Source organism: Marmota marmota, unplaced genomic scaffold, assembly GCF_001458135.2.
Source record: "Marmota marmota marmota unplaced genomic scaffold, marMar, whole genome shotgun sequence".
In the NCBI taxonomy this organism is placed as follows: Eukaryota; Metazoa; Chordata; class Mammalia; order Rodentia; family Sciuridae; genus Marmota; species Marmota marmota.
Window position 1 is genome coordinate 46,172,960 of NW_026000037.1, and position 9,989 is coordinate 46,182,948.

General features: G+C 38.4%; 1 protein-coding gene across 10 annotated transcripts in view; it reads left to right on the forward strand.

Annotated features, from left to right (window-relative positions):
- The first annotated feature begins 2 nt into the window (after window positions 1-2).
- Pkp4 (plakophilin 4) overlaps window positions 3-9,989 on the forward strand; it is a 244,665-nt gene continuing 234,678 nt past the window's right edge. For 5 of the 10 annotated variants that reach the window (XM_048812302.1, XM_048812305.1, XM_048812301.1 and 2 more), the window contains exon 1: window positions 1,085-1,230. The gene's annotated coding sequence lies outside the window, so the exon portion shown is untranslated. Of the gene's footprint in view, window positions 105-897; window positions 1,231-9,989 lie in introns of those variants that run through there. The other 5 variants (XM_015479203.2, XM_015479208.2, XM_015479207.2 and 2 more) reach the window with 3 other exon arrangements.

Below are 9,989 nucleotides of genomic sequence, written 5' to 3' on the forward strand. Positions count from 1 at the left end.
CGGCCGCGGCACTTTTTTAATTTTTTCGGGTGCCGCTGCGGCTACCCTTCGGCGTGGATGTCCCAGATCCCTGGAGCGACGACGGCCGCTGCCTAACCTGGAAAGTAAGTGTGCGGGCTCGCGGGAGGGCGCGGAGACTCCTGCGCACGAGACCCCTGGCCCTTGGCCCCTTGCGCCCTAACCAGGACCTGCTCGCTGAAGGGACAGGCGTCTCCCTCCCGTTACTCGGTCCCCACCGACTCGCGGCCGCCTCGGCTTTCCTGCCCCGCCTCGTGTTCTTGCCCGCACTCGCCTGCCTGCTCCCCTCCCCCCGGCAGGCGCACAAGTTTCACCCTCCATTTGCTTTTCCCGGCGAATACTCTTCCCGGGTCTCCCCTACGCGGTGCGCTCGACCCCTCCCCACGTTTGCCTTTTCGGATTCTAAGCCCCCAGCGCCAAACTTAAGCGCCGTGCGGAGCTCTTCTGGACGTTTACCCGGCGGATTCCCTACTACCTCCCGCCTGGCACGCTGCCCCGCGTCCCCAACACCCTGGGGCGTCCGCCTCCCTCAGCCCTTCGGGCGGTCTGTCCGCCCCTCCAGCCCCAGAACCCGCATCCTGGCCCTTCTCTTCCTCCCACGCCCCTGCTGGCCTCACTGTCTCGTGTTTGCCCCCTTAGCCCTTCACTCCCGCGGGTCTACCACACTCCTTTCGGTTCGGTGCGCCCCTCTCTCCTCGTGGCTCGTCCTCACGCTCCACCCCTCCCAGTTCCCCAGCCCCAAACCTCCTGGCTGCCCTCCTGCGCCGTCGCTTCCTCCTCTGCCTGCTAGGAGTTGAAGCGGAGCTACTGCACCCGTTTGGCGAATCTCGTGTCCCTGCCCCTGTCTGGGGCTGCCCGGCCCTCTCCTCTCCTCTTTCCCCCTAACCGGGAAGTGAGGGGGCGTTTAGCGGGCCCGGGATTTGGCTGTGTGTTGGCTGAGTGCGACAAACCTCGAGCGCGGGCAGTGGAGGCGCCGCGGCGGCCGTGGCCGCTCCGGGCGCAGCAGTAGTCAGGTGTGTGTGTCCGGGGTGGAGGCGGGGGGGGGGGTCGGGTGAGCGCGCGTTGCCAGCTCCTGGGCTGGCGACAGATTGTGCCGGAATGCGAGGAATGCACCAGGGGCAGAGTCCATACTGCCCGCCAGGGCTTCAGTAGCGCCTTCCCGGCCCAGCTCTCACCGCGCAGCCAGAGGTCACCGGAGCATCTTCGGAGCTGGTGAGCCTCCTTTCACTCCTCTCCCCCCTTCGTTTCTCTCCATGCGGCAGAAAGGGCGGCGGAGGGGGAAGCGCTTTAGTTTCTTTGGGCTCCAGCTAGCCTTTCGTCTTTTTTTTTTTTTTTTTTTTTTCCTGCATTGGTCTCCAGGACGGTGAATTTGGGGCCCGTGGCTGTGTAGCCAAGGTTATTGATCATTGCACAAGGCTCTTTGCAAGTTTGGTTTTCATGGTTTGCATAGCGCTTGGTTTTTACCAGGGTTTCCTGAAAACCTGCAGAAACAGGGGGTCGAAGGTTCTTGGAGTAATGAGCTGCAGCCAACACATTTTTAGCTTCATTCAAAAAAAAAAAAAAAAAAGCCTGTTAGTGCTCATGGATGAGAATGTACTGCAAGAGAGATCTTGAATGCATCACTTTGCTGTCATAAGAATTGTAATTTTTTTCCTTGTCATACTGGGCTGTGTTTAGACCTTGTATAATACATAATGAATAGAAACAGAGAAGCAGTGTTTGGTCAGCGATGGGACAGATAGAACTGTCTGGTACAGTTAAATTCTGGATTCGGGGCGTGTCAGTTGCCATTGCAAGTGACACAGGAACACCACAAATCATGTATATTTCAAGATGTAATTTATTCGTAGAGGTACCAGTTATTTCTTTTTTACTGGGTTTGACAAGGAAAAAAAAAATCCCTGCAGCCTTAAAACTTTTAGAAAATGGTAATTATTTATGTACAAAATCAGTCATGGTCAATGTGCATTTTTAGTCAAATTTTGTTTTCTTAATACAGAAAAGCAAAATTTTGACAGAAAATACTTTTATAGAATTGGGCTTTGATTTTTTTTTTTTTAAGAAAGTGAAAGAATGCTTTCTCTCTTTCTCTCTCTTTTTTAAATATAGTATATTGCAAGTATATTGCTATAGAAGTATTTTCATTTCTGGTGCCCATGAAACATGAAAATGAGAGTAACCCATGTCTGAATTAAGTGTTTCTGGATGTGGAAAAGCATACTATGTGTACTTTTCTTTGACACAGTTTGCTTTGGAAGTTGCATTTACTGTAAAGCCTCTCTGCACCTGGTTATTTTGTATCAGATTCAAGTAAAAGAAGTCAGTTGTCCAATCAGTCAGCTGTCTTCCAACCACTACTTTGTGTGACTCAAGGACATTGAAAAATATGAGAGCTTTTTAGTTAAGGACCCAAGGGAAAGATTGTTGTCTTTTGGTTACTACATTGTTCTTCAGTTATGTCTAAAATCAGTGAAGCTTCTAATTTAGAGGTTCAATTTATGTCCAGTAACACTGTGGAGGATATTGGAAGGTGTTTGTGAATGCTAACAGGAAAGCTTTTATTATGTAACAATATCATATTACAGCAGAATTTAACCCTTGCCTATTTGATTTGATGTCAAGATTGGAAAGTAAAAGCATATTTAGTTTCTATGTTGCATGAGAAATTGAATAACCTGGGCTCATGTGTGTGTGTGTATATATACACACACACACATTTGATTGTGCAAAAAATTTTACCTGCTTCAATTAGAAATACATTCTGCTTGTTATCAATGTTTAAAGAGAGGAATCTTTTAAACTAATGATCTTTCATAATTGAAAATAATATGAATTATGTTTTGACCAAAGTACATGCCCTCTCTATTCCCCACTGTTATATAAGGAGAAGGTACTACATTTGGTGTCTTATATGTTATACTGAAGAGTAAATCAGGGAAATTAAGTATTAATTTTAACTCTTATTTAAACTGTTTTTGGAAGAAGATAGAGGAGCAGAAAGAAGGTATGGAAAGCATAAGAAGTAGAGGCAGCTGGTATTCAAAATCATATACATCTTTTATTGTTGCATTTACAGGCTGAATAAACCTATCAATTTCTGTGTATAATCCTGACAATATGAATTTAAAGATCCTACTGCCAAATTCAGTTAAATAAAACTTTAGCAACTGAATGACCTTGAATATTTAGATTGTATCAAATCACAACTGCAATTTTCTTTCATTTCTGATCCATACAATGTGGCAAAGTAAATTTAATTTAAAAATTTGAAATTCATTTAATTTCTAAAAATTCAGTTATTGCCCACTTATAAACTGAATAACTGCCGTATTTTAAATCAGGGAACCATCTGGTACATTCAGTTTCTTATCTGACTCTTAGAAATATTAATATATTTTCAGAATGTTCTAAATTCTTATGTTTTTTTAATACTTCAATTGAGAGGTAACTCCCTTCCTTGCTTAATTCTAAAGTGGACAGTATACCTTCATTTTTAATTAGAAGATAAAATAGAAGTTATGATTGGTTATTAGCACATAAATATACATGGAGTTGTATGCGCCTTTGGGATGCCTTCACACTTTCAGCGTACTGGGAGATAATAAGTCTCCAGTGTATTAAATGATTCTGTAGTGCCCTTTCTGCACTGAAGGGGGAGGAATAACCTGAAACATAACACCAGTGGACTAGTATGTGTGGAGAATTAAATAACTATTTCATGGCCAGACTTTAATTACACATAGCTGTAAACACAGAGAAAGGACTTAAAATGTGAAGATGGACAGAGATGTAAGTATTCATGTACTACAAGGAAGCAATGATTGCAGTCAGCAGGTCAGTTTGATGGCCAAGAGTAAGAAATAACAGGTTTTTTCACGGTAAAGGACTCAGTCCCTGGGTTGCTAAGAGCAACAGTTTATGTGCTGGCTTCTTTCACAACATTCAGATCGTTCTCACATTGTCACTTATTAATAATTCAGAATTATCTTAATCTTATGGGACTAAGTTACCATTACTAAATTTGGGGTGTTACATGATGGTACTATTCAATTAAACTTAGAAATGCTTCAGACATTCCATTCATCATTGGCCTAAATTGTTTTTCTTTTCATAACTTAGATTTAGTTTCATTTGATGTACCGATAAATGTTGGCTACATTGCTGATCATCTTATTATTCATAGTCTTGATAACATAATTTATTATGACTCATAATGATTCATTGCAGATGATAAAATATCATTAGGTATTGGATTATAAAAATTTAGTACTATAAAATAAATAAAATATGGAAATGTCTGAATTTTTAGTCATGTCATGTGCAGCATTTTTCAGGAACTGAATAATGCCTGAAAATTGAGTGGTGCCAGTCCCTGTAGACAGATTTTTGTATCATACAGTTTTCACAGAATCCAAAACTCATGATACAGTGTTTGGTGGGTGGTGGCCAGGAAACCAGTTTGTTAATCTGGCTCTTGCCTAATCTGGATGCCTCTATACCAACAACAACATATCTGTCTGCTTAGAAGAAAAAACAGAAGCCCCTTTTCATGGCCTAAGTCCATTTACACAAAATACGAATGCTTGTGTCTAGTGTTCCATGTTGAATTTAGAGTGTGTGTGGGTGTTGTCATAAAAAAAAATCATATTGCATATTAAAACCAGAGAACTTGGACTGTTAGAGTACTATGCAGGCTTTTGGGTCCTGGCCTGAAACTTAGATGGCAGATTATGAAGTCCATAATCTATTTACAACAGAGTTTTGGAACACTGAACCAGTGATGTTTAAAATTTTGGTCCATGATAAGCTTTTTCCTAAATTTCAAACATGAGAGAGACAAAAATCTCCCTGAACAAAAATTAGGAGTGTGCCAGTAACCCTCGCTACCTTGACAAACCATTTGCTATTTGGACAATAGTGTCCTCCTTTAGAAATGAAGAATTTGGATTACATTGATCTTAATTACATTTCAGCTCAAGTTTTTGGAAGTTCTCAGAGTTTACTTCATTTTTGTTTTTGTTGTTGTTGTTTTGGAGGGGGGAGTTTAGAAAAAAGTTTCCTAAGCAATCTTGTTTCCTCTCAAACTCCAAATCACAGCAACAAGGAAGCTGAGTTTTTGTTTTGAAACTTTTGAACATCCTTCACATTCATCATAAATAGATTGCATTTGTTATTGCCATTGTTATTGTTGTTTTTAACAATATCATTTTGGGAAGTGAGGGGAAAAAGATGAAGCATGTGATATTTTTAAGGTCTTGCTCTCTACCTCCATCCCAGTTCAAGATTAACTGTAGTAATTTAGGCCAGGAAAAGTCGTTGGAATCACATCTTGACACTTTTTATGAGGCTCATGAAAAGTGTCATTAGATAGTGATGTGTCAGGGCTAGCAGTCAAGACTGTCATGGTTCAAATCTGGCACTACAGTTAATCTATCTCATTTTGTTATTCTATAAAGTGAAATGACCAATGTACCCACCTTCTATGGTAATTTTGAGGATTAAATGAATTAATACATGTAAAGTGCTTACAAAAGGGCCTGGCTCAAGGATAGCACTTAAAACATTTGTTACTTTTATTCTTCCATCATGGCACTTTATGGTAATTTCTACAGCATCATCTACTATGTGTCAGGCAAATTATTGATTTGCTTTCTGTGGACTCAATCAAAACGATTATGGATTAAGACAAGATGTTTTAAGGGGGAAAAGTACTGAAAAAATATTATAAGCTTTATAGTTTGTAAGAGATTGTAAGGAAGAGAATCCAGCAAAATAATTATGGACCTTCTTAAACTAGAAAGTTATAGCTTTTTGTGATAGGTATTAGAGAGGAATTAAACACAACTAACCAAAAAGTTGGAGTAAGTTTGGGAAAACACATCTTAATAAGCTGTTATGTTTATAAGATAAAGACTAATAATATTACAGTACAGGAGATAGAAGGGAAATATTTGCAAATTTCAAATATACCTTTTAAATATGTGCACACACAAATATATGACTATTGCATTTGTAATTCTCTATAGTAGTCATTTTACACAATGTCTGTTCTGATCAATTCATGAAGAAAGTGTTAGAAAGTGTTAATCATTTCATAATTAATCCATTTGCCCAAATGCATCTTTTTTAAAAAAATATTTATTTTTTAGGTGTAGGTGGACACAATACCTTTATTTTATTTTTACGTGGTACTGAGGATCGAACCCAGTGAAGACTAGAAAAGAGGAAGGAAGTTTGGAAGATTCTTGATGTAAACCAAAAGATAGTGGTTTAATTCATGTCAAGAGGCTGCAGTTCTAGTCCTGGCTTTGCCACTCAGTAGGTGTGTGTCCCATGAGCAAGTCACTTCACTCCTCTGGGCTTTAGCTTTCCTATTTATAAAAGGTAGGAGTTGGACTAGATACTCTATAGAGTACTTCTGGTGCTTATATTTCACAGCTCTTAGAACATCAAACATTTTCTTTCTGTTATATTTTTTTATCAACAAGAATATACTGTCTTCTCAAGAATTTATTGTAATTTACCCTCTGGGATAAGGGGAGAAAATTGAAGTTGTATACCTAAAATTCCTAGAAATATAAGTGTTCAAGCCACACAAACATGAGACCTGGCTGAGTCAGTGGCTCCATATCTGTTGCCTGACAGTCATGTGAAGGATTGAAGGGCAGTGACCCTGGGGGCTTAACCAGGCAGTAGGCAGCAGGAATTGAGCAACAGGCTCTAATGAATATACCACATCTTAGTTCATCGTAGTCCCGACCCTTTGGGACTCATTTGTTATAACAACCAATCCCCTGTGCATATTGAAATCTTCACCCTGATTAAGAATAAGTTTTCCAGAAATTGGATAAAAGCAGAAGCAAACTTAGGGTAGTAGTTAAAGGGGACTAGTCTTGTTAAAATGAGGAAGAACCACTTAACATTTGTTTAAATGATTTGATTTGTCCTCAAGGAAATCAAACCACCAAAACAGAGTTGTTCCTCTGAAAGGATATATTCTATGAATACTTTATGTTCATAGGAATTCACTGATCTATATCTCATACAATGTAGGTACTTTTCCACTCTCAAGTTTTACATACAGGCAATCTACCAGTGTTCAGAAATTGTGGTAGATTTCAACAAGGTGACCTTACTTTTAAGCTTGGATTTCCATTCTTTCTTAAGAAGAAAAAGCAGTTTGAAAATTTACTGAAGAGAAGGGTCTCCTAGAATCCTGCTCTTCTCCACAAAAGGAGAAAAAAAATTCTTCTAGAACTTTAATATTTATACATCTATGAAACAATAATTTAGCCAGGTGCTAAGATGTACACCTGTAATCCAAGTGACTTGGGAGGCTAAGGCAGGGGAATCATAAGTTCCAGGCCAGTCTGGGCAACTTAGTGAGGCTAATTTCAAAAATGAAAAACAAAAAGGTCTGGAGATGTGGCTTGATGGTAGAACACTCCTGGGTTCAATCTCTATTACTAAAAAAATAAATAAATAAATAATGAAACAAAAGAACCCACAGTAGTTTCAAATTATTGAGATTGACTATTTTCCTTGCTAATGAGATGAGTACATTATTTTCAAAGAATCAAGTATACTATTAATGAATGCAATATTAAATGAATTCTCAGTGTCATGATCAAAGTGAACAGGCTCTTCTTCTGTTTCCATACCTTCATGAGGATCATAAACCTTCACATAAAATGGAAACCAGTAATAATTACTTTACAGGGAAGTGGATCATGTTTTCTGACACCTGTTCCCTGGATTCACAGGGAAACAAGGACTGGTCTAATTAGAAGTATCTTCTTATTCCTGAGTACCACCAGCATCTAAGTGAGAGGGGTATAAACAATTGATGCTTTAGATATTTTGGAGTCCTACTGTGTGAAGTACTGGTGTGCTATTTTGTGTACCTCTTATTTAAAAAGATAGCTCATATTAAAAATTATTCATTTTAGCTTATTTTAACCAACAATCATTTAATATCCTGCTCTATTACCAAACTATGCTAGGCCCCATGGCCAAAAAGATGGTTTACCCCAGGCAGTGTTACAGTCTGGGTTGCATTCAATAATGGAATCTCTACCTTTAAGGAAGCCATGAAAAATTTTACAGTCTGATTGGGAAAGATTAGGCACATGAACTCTGTAGAAGATTGTCCTAGAAACTTTGTTATATAAATAAACCTGTAAAATCATTCTATAACTGTATGGATGAGCTGTAAAATGACAAGGTTTTAGCTTATACTCCTACTTGCTTTGGTGTTTGTTTCTTGATAAATTATTCAAATCTAGAGAGACAATTGTGATAGCCACTGTCATTGGCTGTCTTTGTAAAAAGCGTGTATCTGAAAAGGTGCTTTCTACTACTGATAAGGTAGTGATTCCAAAGCAGATTTTAGTCATGAACTTGATTATTGTGGTTATATCTTTTTACCATATAACCCATATAAAATGTTCATAATGAAAATACATTATTTATAAGGAGTTATGATTTATGCATCAAGACTTTCCTTTTTAGTGAGTTCTTGTTTTTATTTTATATAAAATAAAAACTATAAGTATGCAGCACTTTAGTTTATTGTGTTTTGTGCTTTTATTCTGTATGCAATTTTGTGCCTTTATAAGTCCAAACTTGTTATTGAAAATATTTCCACTCATTGTTATGGATAAACAGAATGTTTTGAAAATCTCTTGTGACATTTGCTAGAATAAATGGACTCATTGAATCTTACCTTGAATATCAAACTAATGCAGTGATGGGAATTTTCTACTTATTGTCAATTTGTCAATGATTGAATAAGCAGCAAAGTCCATTTTAAGAAGGTACTGGAATAAGGAATCAGAAAGCCCAGCTGAACTTACACAAGAACTGCTATTATTTTGAGATCTATGATAAACAACTCAGTTGTCTAACTCAAATTGTTAACAGATGAAAAATATCAGTCTGAAATTTATAGTGTATTATAAAGTGTCAGTCTCTCAAAAATATTGTTCAGAATTTTGAGTACAGTTTTTTATAAAAACAATGTCCATTATCTTGTGGTATAATGAGAATCTATCAGTTCCATGGGAAAATTGTACTCCTTACTCAACAGCAGGAACTTAGGTATTTCTGCATGGCTTAATCTTAACCCCTAGTCATTCAAGAATTATCAAATGAGCTTTGAAACACCTTCACGTACTACATTTGAATAGCTTCTCTGCCTGATACTCATTCATCCTCTGTCCTTTTGTAAATTGCCTTTGTAAACTGGTCTGAGACCCTTAAGGATTTATTTTATGTTTCATGGGAAAAGCCTCATTTTTCCTTTTAGAAAATTTCCTTTGTAAATCATTTTGCTAGATACATAATTCATTGTATTAAATTACCCAGCAAAACATTAATTAGAAGATTTCAAACAGATCAATTTATATTAATTTTAACCTTAATTATCTAGATTATATCCTAGTAAAATCAATTTACATAATGTTCTCTATAAGTAGGCAGCACTGAGGCCAGCTTGACCAGGCTTTAAAAGTGTTACATTGAAAGTTTGGTGAGGCTTTGAACATGTGATATTGAGCAAACTTCTGATTTCGTTTCCTTTTGTGAATTGGTATAGGTTGAGTATCTTAGGCAAAATGCTTGGGACCAGACCAGAAGTGTTTAAATTTCAGAGTTTTTCTGGATTTTTCAATATTTGCATAGAATTTATCAGGTGAACATCCCTGATCTGAAAATGCAAAATCAGAAATGTTCCAAAATCCATAATTGTTGAGTCTCATGTTAGCACTTAAAAAATTCTGGATTTTTGGGCTGGGCATGGTAGCACACACCTGTAATCCCAGGGGCTCAGGAGGCTAAGACAAGAGGATCACGAGTTCAAAGTCAGCTTCAGCCATGGTGAGGTACTAAGCAACTCAGTGAGACCCTGTTTCTAAATAAAATACGAAATAGGGCTGGGGATGTGGATCAGTGGTTGAGTTCAACCCCCCCCT